The 12,012-nt window shown below is 36.1% G+C and overlaps 1 protein-coding gene and 1 pseudogene across 1 annotated transcript in view; one reads left to right on the top strand and one right to left on the bottom strand.

The window, feature by feature from the left end:
* LOC126272786 (dipeptidase 1-like) overlaps positions 1-12,012 on the top strand; it is a 108,177-nt gene that overhangs the window by 35,446 nt on the left and 60,719 nt on the right. The window lies entirely within an intron of this gene.
* LOC126274331 (5S ribosomal RNA) lies at positions 6,304-6,421 on the bottom strand (annotated as a pseudogene).

The raw sequence follows: 12,012 nt of genomic DNA, 5'->3' as shown, positions 1-12,012 counted from the left end.
AAGTTCTTGAAAGCAGATTACAATTGCTCTTTCTAAAACATGGAGAGAGTGCTTAAAACGTGATTGTGAGCTCGTACATTTTCAGCTTCTATGAAGCTGTCTGCCATATCACAGGATATTACATAGCACATGAAACAAGGGCAATGTACAGTTATGTTAACAGTCCACTCTTTCAGATTAGTAACATCTAACACTCGTCAACGTCAGCTTATATAAAATTTTTGGTGTCTCTGGCTGACCAATTTCTATTTTGACAAAAGAGTGGTTGAACATTGTTGTGTAAGGCTGTGAACAAAACAAGAATGAACATTTAACTATTTCCCCACCACTGTCTGACACTGATATTCTAACAGTCAGTACTCATCCAATAAATTATGACTCATCAGCTTTCAATTAAAATTGTTTTCAAGAGCTTTCTCACACATTCCCTACACCAAGAATAAACTTGCCTCTAAACCTGATGCTGCCCACTTTGCGTATTAGACATAATTGGTTAGAGCACCTTTGGTTGGAATAAGTCATGTTCAGCAGCATTCTTATAGTGATCATACTCATTTAAGTTGCTTTATGTTTACCTCACCATGGTTTCCCAGTTTCATTTCAATTAGTATAGCCTGGTATATTAATCTACATAACAAGCGAATACTTGTGTTCTAAATATGACTAAATAAATTCTTTTCAACTATAGAACTAATTATAGAACTGATTATAGAAAAACACAGAAAATCTTTTTGGAGTATTTAATTTCGCACTTTTCACAGATTCTGATTCCCTATAAAAAATGGAATGTACTTATGTATGCATTTAAATCACAATTTTCTATACATGACGTTATAAATATCATGAGTTATTATGAATACCATTCTAGAAATTTTAATAGAGTATCTGGCCATTTGATACGATTACTCTATATTGAAAGTTCAATACAATATATTATTGAAAAAAATAATAATGCAGACAATAGTTATCTGTATGAAGATATATTTCAATTTAATATGAAATTTTGTGTAAGTAAATTCAGGTACTTCTAATAAATGTCCTACTTATTCAGAATCACATTTGATAATAATTACAAAAATAAATCATGAAATGTCAAGAAGGTTAATGCATATTTAAACTCATTACTTATTTCAAAGCAAATACTTTAATAAGAACCTTAAGAAGTTTCACACTACACCTCTAAAATTTTAAGAATATAGATATCAAACCACAAATATATATGTAATGCTTTTCACTTACCATTCCTTTTACCAGTAATTATTTAAACTGAGGATTATAAATGACCATTGACACATAAATGTGGACAGTATCTTTTATAAATTGTAACATCATGTCTATGAAATATAAATACATTTAATAACATTTGGTAAATTCATATTTGGTAAAATCGCATTACATTATATTTCACCTCCTGTTAATTGATTCATTCATACATTACCTTCTGTAAACTCATAACAAAAGACTGTCATCATTAACAAGGAATGCAAAGTTGTACATTAAATGACAGAAGTAGCCAGTGTCACCTGCTTGTGTTCTGTACACTAACAAAAAATAATGATTTGTGTTGATTTTATCCCACTGATAACTTTTGGAACAGCTATAAAGTATTACACACACATATTAGGACAGTTAATAGCATTGTCGGTGATGATAAACTATAAATAAGCCTTAATAATAGGCCTTAAAAACTATTAAATATACTTGTACAAATTTTAAGTGTTTTAGTTGTAGGATTTAACTGTTTTACCAATTGTGTGTAGTTTCTTAAAGCGGTTAATCTGCATAATAAGTTTTTTATATTAAATCTAATTGTACTTTGCAAATCAAATGGAGACTTTTATAAATCTTTTAAGTTTAACAGTGAACCATTATTTTTAATAGGACAAAAAGTGGTGCATGCTGTTTTCATACAGTCTGAAGGAGTGAGAAGAGGTTCCATACTCAGAAGCTGGATTTCTACATGCCACATGTATTGGCTGACAAATGGTGCATGGCACAGGTCTGCAGTAGTCTCATGCAGTGCAACGAAAGGTATCACTTTTAGACACAGCAGTAAGTGATGTTAAGTACCTTCAGTATCACAAGGTTCTTTCAGATGATAAATCTCAAAGTGGTTCAAATGGCTCTGAGCAATATGGGACTTAACATCTGTGGTCATCAGTCCCCTAGAACGAAGAACTACTTAAACCTAACTAACCTAAGGACATCACACACATCCATGCCCGAGGCAGGGTTCGAACCTCTGACCAGAGTGGTCATGCGGGATAAAGCCCAGTCAGCAGAAAAAGAATTGCTCTCACTTGGACTGATCTTTTTTCATAGTAGTAATATTACTAGGAATGTTAGGTATTGTAGATGACTTTCTAGTTATTTTAGTTATCAGACATTAAGCTGTAAAGGCAAATGTATAGGTCTATATAGTCCATGGGATGGAAATGGAACTTGATTCTTGAAGTGGTTAGAGAGATAGTTGAGATTCAAGTCACTTATTGGATGAGAATGGTTGTTACAGTTGCTGCAACAAGATCATAGTGAAATGTGACAGACTGCTAGGTCGTGAAGGGCTGAGGAGCTATTTCAGAATAGGATGAAACATTACACAGAGTTATTTAACACTGCAAGAATGCTAAGGCTACTGACATACAGCTGTAGATGTTGCATAGAGCTCCCCACCTCACTGTAGTGGCAGCAGCTGTGGCAGGCCAAGATGAAAAAGAAATTTTGAGCTCATGGGCAAATAAGAGTGAATGATCCGATGTGCCTCACTTTTATTTGTAACAGATACCCCATCATCTGTCTAATTCAGAATCGCATAATGGCTAGTACAACAGGAAATCCAGCACTCACTCATGGCATAATGTTGTCTGATCACTGCTCCCTATTGCGAGCTTATTGCATAAGCATCAGCAGTTTCAGTCATCAGATTTCAACTTAGCCAGCAACTGAGGCATCTGTGTGCTTTGTGCTTCGCAGAGGGAGAGTATTACTCGCGAATACTCTTTAAAAAAAAAAAAAAAAAAAAAAAAAGCAGATCAAAATGACAAAATGAAAAATATTGTAGCTAGGGGATTCAGTACAAAAGTTAAGCAGCTATGAACTGGGGCAATAATAAGTTATTTCAGTCCTTTTTGTCACCTTCATTTACAACTTAAAACCACTTAGCAACAAAAAAATTATGAACATGTTACATTGCATACTGAATATATGCATTGAACAATCTGTATAGCTAAATTTCTGTGTGCATGGCTACATCTTGTCTTTGACATGAAATTATTGATTAACAGGTAGAAAGAATGTTCACAGAGCCATATGTACATTAATAGTTTACTGAGATTCTATAGAAATGAATCAGTTATGGTCTTTTGTAATCTACTTTATAAACAAAAGGCTTTATAAACAATAGTGAATATTTTATACATTTTCAATTTTTAATGGAATATCCCTAAAAATGTAATTTTTTGAAATGTTGTATAAGAGGTTATTTTTATTATAGAGGATAAGCTTACCATGATCTGGTAACTTTCCATGTATTTTCACTATCAGTGTTTTGGATACAATAGACATACAGAAATTTCTCTGGTACCAGAAAGAAAATTTAATGAAAATAATTGAAGAATGAGACATGTGGGGCTTAACTGAAATTTATGGAATTACTATGTACCTTTTTGTAATATTAATAAATAAATCTTAAGAATATGTATTCTGATGAAATTGCTAAGGTTCTTGAAAGGAACAGAGTATAAGAATATATCAAACTGATAGTACTAAGCAACATAAGTGAAAGAAAAGATTATTTTAGAGTTTCACATACTTGTTGTACTATAGTTAGCTAAAAATACCGCATAATCCACTCAATCACACCGAAAAGAGTCAAAGGAAGTATTTGCATTTGTAGTGGAGGGCACAACAAAAACAAATCTAACAAATTATAAAACCCTACAAATTCAAACTCAATTCAATATTTGTCGTCATACATGCAGACTTTATTTGGATTTGAAAATGTTGTAATGACAGTATATCCCCAGAAATAGGACACATGAATAATAAAACAGTGCTTGCACACTGTGCATAATGCCAGCAGTCTTCACCACCACCACCAGTCGTCTGTACGAACTGAGGATGGCCTCAGACCCCATAATGCAGGAGTCTTTGGTACTACCATGAGCCACGACTTGCAGATGATTGTACCCTTCCCGCTCGATAGCCGCAGGCAAGATTGCTTCCACATCTCAGATAGGGTCCACTGGCATACATACCCAGTGCACACTGAGTTTCTTTCCAACCCTGAATGCTATCACCCGAAAGGGCTCCATAATGTGCCTAATGATGGAGCTCTCAATAACTAGGTAACCCCTGCCCATGTGTGCCTGGTCAGACCCTGCTGAAGGAATGACCAACCTCCACATTGGCGCTCTGCCTCGAACAACACAAATGCATTACTACCCACCTCTCACCCTGCTGTGAGAGTGGATCCACAGTGTCGAATAAACTAGGATGTGTCTCAGTAACAGAGCCCATAGGCGAAACAAGTGACACCTAGGGCATCCCACACGACGCATCAGATTCTCTGCCACTACTACACTCGGAGACAGCAGCGTCATGGTGGCCAACTATAGCCAGAAACGCATTCAGCTGTTTGCAAACTGTGGCCGGAGCCACCTGCGTCTACACACATCATGCACACTTCCTATTCATGCTAGCAACAATAGCTCAAGAAGTAAACTATAAAATGAGACAGAACCTTAGATATGAAACTTGCCATCCTCCTAATGTCTCACCATTGGAGGCAGATGCCTTAATCCTCTCCAGCCCAGTGATACTATATGGCATTGTGATATTCAACTGTTTTTCAAGACCAAGCTATCAGTCCAAAGATCATAAACAACGCTGCAGGACTTTCCAAAATTCATTATAATTAATTCGGCTACCATGAGTTCGACAAAACAGAGAGCATCCAGCTACAATGCATTGACAAATGAATTGTTACATTGTGTCTAAGGTCCAGTACGTCCAGCAGACTTTGAAAACATTATATGAAGGTAATGGAAGCTAGGTAATTTGACAACAGCACTAATAAATGTTTGTTGAATGTGTAAATTAAATAGTTGACTCTCAATACGTTTAACATGCAGGACAGTCGAGGCAATGTTGAGATTTTTTCTGGCTTGTTAAGCGCACACATGTTGAGTGTAACAGTCATCTGTGATCATTTTTAAAGTATGTGCTGCCATTTTGATGTTTTTTATTAAAATAAAGCACTTTCAGTACAGCCTCAGTATGTCAGCCTTGAGAATGAACCAGCAGGTTCGAAACTAGTCGCCAAACGTACGTATTGCATCTTTGGCAATATTGATAATAATCGCTTGATGAAATGTTGTAGATGATGTTCCGTTGGCTTCAAGAAGTTTACTAGATGTTTAAAACCATGCAGCACATTATTCGGCTCAGAAAAGTCAATAAGAGATGCGCTGCAAGCTTCAGTGGCGAATGAAGGACATGGAAAAGCGAGTAAATAATGCAATTTCCTCTGATGCTTCAGAAGGTGATCTCACACCTTCACAATATTTCAGAGCAATGTGTGTTGATGGGATCATCCTCAACCTCGTCGATAGATCTAACCTTTAGTGTAAGCAGAAGACTTGGGCATCTTTGGATATAAATGTTTGTGAAAGAGAAATGTAGCTTGGGATATAAATTCTGCGAGGTGTTGTAAAAATACCTACTTACAGAATGTACTGGGAAGAGGCTACAAGAATTCCTCAAATAATTAACTCAGGAACAGGTTTGATTAGCTAAGAAGTCATTTACATATTAAAACGAGATTAAACCTCTTAAACAGAAAAACACAAACGAAATTTAGTAAATATGCTGCTAGTAAAACACTGGAAAAGCTAAATACATAACTTGCCGGTCTGGAGATGTGAACAGGCGACAGCAGAGCGCTTGTAACAAAGCATTTGAAACATTTAAAATAAAAGCAACCTCAAGGACAAATCCTGTATTTTGTACTGAACAACACTCTACACTTATAACTATTAATATTAATTATGTTTCGCTAAAACTACTCTCTGAATGAAAATAACTATTATAACTAAACTCCCACTCAACAAGCTATGAAGACCCAAAGGTACAGTCGGCCGCCGTGTCATCCTCAGCCCATAGGCATCACTGTATGCAGATATGGAGGGGCATGTGGTCAGCACACTGTTCTTCCAGCCGAATATCAGTTTCTAAGACTGGAGGCGCTACTTTTCAATCAAGTAGCTCCTCAGTTTGCCTCGCAAGGGCTGAGTGCATCACACTAGCCAACAGCGCTTGGCAGACCAGATGGTCACCCATCAAAGTGTTAGCCCAGCCCAACAGCGCTTAACTTTGGTGATCTGATGGGAACCAGTGTTACCACTGTGGCAAGGCTGTTGGCTGGAAATAAATATGGATAGTAAAAATGTTTTAAGTGTATTGCTAGCATTCAGTGCTATTATCTCTAATTGTCAATTCTACAGTTTTTCTTTGCACAGCTGAATGACATTCTGTGTAATACCTAACTGTTTTAGGAATTTAGATGATTCCAGAAGTACTATTATTATTGTCAACAATCCTCTGTCAACAAAATATGAGCAATAAATTTATTTTAATAATTTTAACTTATTAGTTGTAACAAATAGTCCAATCAGATTGTGAAATATTCTTAACATATTGCTGCACTCTTGCTCTTTTGCAAAAATCATATGACATCCTTTATATATTAATCTATCTTTTGTGTATCATGCATTCTGTAAAATCCATGCCTACACTACAAACTGAATTTGAAGATAATATAATCAGTTGTATTTTCTGAGCAAGGTAATCTAATTGCTGAGGAACTGAAATTTTATTCAGAAAGACAAAATTAAAATTCTTAAGCAGCTAATTAGTTTTATATTCTTTTATTGTTTTACACGAAGATTTCCTGTTTGTAATGTGCAGATATGGTATTGTGGCCCTCCTTTGCCTAACAGACAACATTATGATTCGATCCTCACTACAATTCTGGTGACAGGATGTCAAATCTTACTATTACTTTTCCTTTGTACTGAACTGATGATGACAATAATATCTTTCATGAAATAATTGTACTAATAATAGAATTCACATAATCAACTGTTCTTTTTGAAGTATCTGCCCCACTAATCAGAAGAGGAAAGTATGATATTTCAATGTAATATTTAATAACTGACCGAAGTTTTAATATTGTGCTTGCTAAGTATACAATAAATACAATTTATTGTATAGCCTCCAAGATAATTTTGAGCAACTTTTAAAATTTATACATTGGACGATTTAGCTCAGATTTTAAAACTCATAAAGGAAAATATTGGTTAATGAGACATACAACTAAATAAAAAGGAGTATAAAATTATCTTTATAATGTGTCTGTTTAATAAAAATGATGAAAACACTGAGTCTCACTAACAGTCCTGTCTATAACATAAAAATTTATATATTTTTTGAGTTATTCTGCTTGACTATTCAGTCCATAAGATGTAACAGAAATTATATTGTTAATTACTTACAAATTGCAGTTACCTAATAATTAGGATTGTTTGAATTATAGCCATGTGGTTAATCAACAATATTAATCAATAATAAAGTACAATTCTCATAATAATAATTTTTTATAATACCCATCATTATTATGTGCTTTAAAAGCAATAATATTTAGGATGACATTTTAAATTAGTCTGTATTTTGATACCTTAGAATTCCTGTACTACTTCTGTTTAGTTATTGTTTCATTTACAAACTTTTGTTGATAGTTCTTAATGTACTGAAGTGAGTAATCATATATTATGCAAAATCTATTTTCCCAAGTAAAATGTATTGAAAAATATTTATTTGTGTTGGCATCTTGTGTTGATAGCTGTATTCAGTTATGTATGACTCCTGCTTGTACATAATACTCAATCTCAGTTAATTCAATACATTTCCAAATCTTTATATCTCTATTAATTTTCACAAACTGACATCCTTATTCAGGTCCACATTGAGTATGTGTCTATTCTTTGAGCCGGTAGGAGTGTATGGTTCTTACATTCTTCACTATTATTCTTCCTTCATTCACAAATAGGGAAAGATACAGGACTTTCTGTATACTTTGATTTGTATGACTTTTTTTGTCATCCTTAAACAAAATATATGTTCAAGACCTGTGAATACTTATGAAGCTTTTCACAAACACTCCAATTACAATTTAGTCAGCTGCCTATTGCAAGAGACCATATGCCTATTGTCTAATGTCGTCCAGGTATGAACTTACACAGATTATTAAATTTTTTATAAATGCAAAATTTAATGACCATTCTTTTCTGGAAATGAAAATTTTAAATGTACATAAAATTTATAAGCAGATAGATGAAACAGTAATTGCAAACAACTAGTTTTTTATCTTCTTATGTGTCAAATGACTTAAATAAAAAGTATGCATCTTATGTAATATATTAGAGATAATATCTCAATGTAAAAGAGCAAATTTTCCATTTTGTGGGCTTTTTATGAAATGAGAACAACGAAAAATTTCAAATGGAAGACATCATTTCAGTTTTAGTCATTATAGTACCTCTTAATGTTTTTGTATGATAAAAGCAACGAATAATCAGCAAATGAAAATCAAGTGTTCCATTGTATTCTGTAAAATATCATAAAAATTCAAAATTTTTTTGATTTGCACAAATTTTTATAACTATTTTTTTTTATCCATTGTCAGAAATGTGATAATTCTTCTCAGCATGTCCGTATTTTCATGTTCTTCCTTGTTTTTTATTAAAAAAATTTCCTTCTTAGCATCTACTTTACGCAAATATTTATATTTCATTCCTGACTAAAATGCAAGACAGTCCAATTCTGTGAACTAAAATATGTACAAATGGAATCACATAAACATCAAAATTTTGGCTTCTGTTAGTCCTCTGCACTAAAAATGCTAGTAGCACATCCCTACAAAAGACCTTTGTTGTCAAGACTGGCACGCACTTATGCACTTTTAGCTTAAAACAGTTAATTCATAAGCCTAATGCTGAATTGCATGGAGAGAGAAATAGGTCACATTAAGCAGTGCCTGGTGTATTCATCCTTTAAGAGAAGAAAGACAGTGATATTAATTAACTGGAGGTGCAGTCATGGTACATTGTCTCGTTTATGAACAGTAACAGTTCCCTGAAAGAATATGGGAGCTAAAACGTTGTTCAAAGCAGATGTGGAAAATTTTTTACGCTTTCTTTTGTAATAGGAGCAGATTTCAACTTGTCAGCTACAGACTAGGAGGGTCAGATAGAGACTGGGGGAAATACGCTGTTGAAAAAATATGTGAAATTATTCAAAACGTTTGCTTTGACAAAGGTTGCCGATTTATACGAAAAAAATTCTTGTAACACGTTAAATGTATAATAATACAGATGAGACTGTTTTCGTTAATCGTTAATGTCATTGTCCACTGTGGTGCTCAACATGATCAAGATTGTTGATGTCGATGAAATTAGGTAAATCTGAAAGAACTAAGGCGACATATTTTACTATCCTTGTGTAATGACGGCCACACTCTTGCTTATACAGACTGTACGTTTCAGCAAGAGAATACCCACCGCACACGGCGGGGGTTCCTGCTGCTCGGCTTTGTGCTCGCCAGAGCCAACAACGGCCAGCGAGGCCTCCAGGTCGCTCCCAAAACGAGAGTTGAGCATTATGGGCAGGTCCCTCAAACCAGATCGAAATTTTAACGATCTAACGCACCAGTTTGATGCGATTTGGCACGATATACGTCAGGAGGACATCCTACAATGAAGAACAAGCCGAGTATCTGCCTGCATGAGGACCAGAGTTGGGACGACGTGTTACTGACTTGCTCAATTACTGAAGCTCACCCTGTTGAATAAATCACTAATTTTTCTACATTTTACTTTCTTTCTTTTTATTTGTTATTTTAATTTTTTGACTTAGAGTGTACATGGTTGAAATGTGGATTGCACACAGAACAGTGAGATATGTAATGACTTTCACACTGTTCATTTTCCTCACATGCTGTTTGAGAGTGGAATGACTTTGATGTTTTGTTTAGAGTAGGGTAGCGTTTATCTCTTCTGTCTACTGCAATAACCTCGAAGTATTTATTTAATGGTTATTTATCGAAGTCTAATCAATAAATAATCTCATTTTCTTAAGGAGTAGGGAATTACTGTACTTGCAAGAACATTACAGTTTGTGGTGCTTTTCTTCTTAATATCATATACTAACAACAACTTTCCATGTTGCACTTTGACTCCGTTTCCTTCCAATTCCTAATTTATGCTCAATCTCCTTTACATTTGGTTCTTTTCATTTTGTTGCACCCACCATTATAGTAATGGACTGTAATGGAACTACCTAAGCAAATATAACACCTGGCTGTTCTGTAGTCACGTAGGATTGACAGCGCAACCTGCTCTCAGATGCAGCAGACTGGACGGGTCCCGCGAAGGTCGCCAGGCTTGCGAAAACCAGAGCTGGCCTGCTGTAAGTTCTGTGCTTCACTACACGCGCACTCCCGTGTCTCCGTTGTGGCAGAGGCAGGCTGAGCAGCTTTAATGATCGTTGCGGAGACAGCGGCAGGCAGGGTGGAGCGAGACTTTGTACACCCCTTTCGACTGCCGCCTGCCAACACCCAAGCAGCACGCTGCCGTAGACCAGCCACACTGCCTTCAGTGGCTGAGTTTAGCTGGATCTAGATCAATTACGGAGGCCACGTGCGTGCATTAGACCGTTCCAATAAATGATACTAGAGGGTTTGTCAATATGTTAACACTGAAATGGACATAACACGTAGCGGGCTGAAATAATTTATTGAAATGTATCGCAGCATATATTGTATTTTTAGCTGTTGCACAGCTGATCGTTGTAACGTCTTCAGACTACTCTGTTTTTAGATAACACTATGACTGAACGATAGACACTGGAGCAAAGATGATTTGCAGCAGGCCTGGTGCAAGTGTGTGGTTCGCCGACTCTTGTCCGTGAAAAGTTTAGATACCGATTTCCAGGTGAGCCACCCAGCTGTTTAACAGTGTACCGTATATACAAGAAGGCTGTCGATACTGGATCGGTAGCTAACAACTATCGAAGCAATGCAGGATGTCCTAGGTCAGGAGGATGCGAACAAAAAACATCGCTGTTGTACATGAAGCCGTATTGCAGAGTCTTTCGAAATCAAATAGTGTGGTGCACCTTGGAACACGAGCTTCGGATGAGACCTATCACATCAGAATTGCCCAAGGTTTAACATTGTCGCAGAAATGTAGGTGGGTGGAGTTCTCTCAAACTTTAGCTGAAATATCCTGCTAGATATTCTCAATGTAATGGCATTCAGCAATGAAGCCATTATTCACACAAGTGGTTTTATGAACCGACATATCATTTTTCTGGCCATATGTAAACCCACGACTCATAAACATGATTCCCCCAAAGTGATTGTTAGTGCACTGTGATCGCCGCTGGAGTCACTGGACCCTACGTCTTTGACGAACTACCAGTAGAAATCCGAAGAGAGCACTCTGCACTGGGTCCGTATATCTCGATGCGACGTCTCCATGTCGATGGACAGGTCGTCACGAACCACTGTCCTGACCTCCACAGTCTCTTGACTTAAAACCATGTGGTTCTGCCTATGTCGCTTGTCAGAGGAACGCGTTTACATCAGAACAGTTCGCGCCATCAGTGACCTAAAGGACTGTATACCGGATGAGATACCTTTTGTCTACTTGTTTTGATTTGCTGTGTCCAATCTTGCAATTTGAACATTTCCACTTCTCACAAAGATCGGCTCTGAATTGATTTTTTGGTAAAGGGCGCTGATAACCTTGTTGTTGAGCGCCCTAAAACACTAATCATCATTATCATCCATTCATTCCCAATCAAAGGCCTGTACGGACTTGACAGGCTGAGTTCGCACTTGCAGCATATCATTTGAAACGTAAAGTTAATAAATTGTTTCTACCATTTGAGTGT

The sequence above is a fragment of the Schistocerca gregaria genome, chromosome 5 (genome assembly GCF_023897955.1).
Source record: "Schistocerca gregaria isolate iqSchGreg1 chromosome 5, iqSchGreg1.2, whole genome shotgun sequence".
In the NCBI taxonomy this organism is placed as follows: domain Eukaryota; kingdom Metazoa; phylum Arthropoda; class Insecta; order Orthoptera; family Acrididae; genus Schistocerca; species Schistocerca gregaria.
Note: the sequence above shows the minus strand (reverse complement) of the source record. Positions and strands in the feature narration are given on the sequence as shown.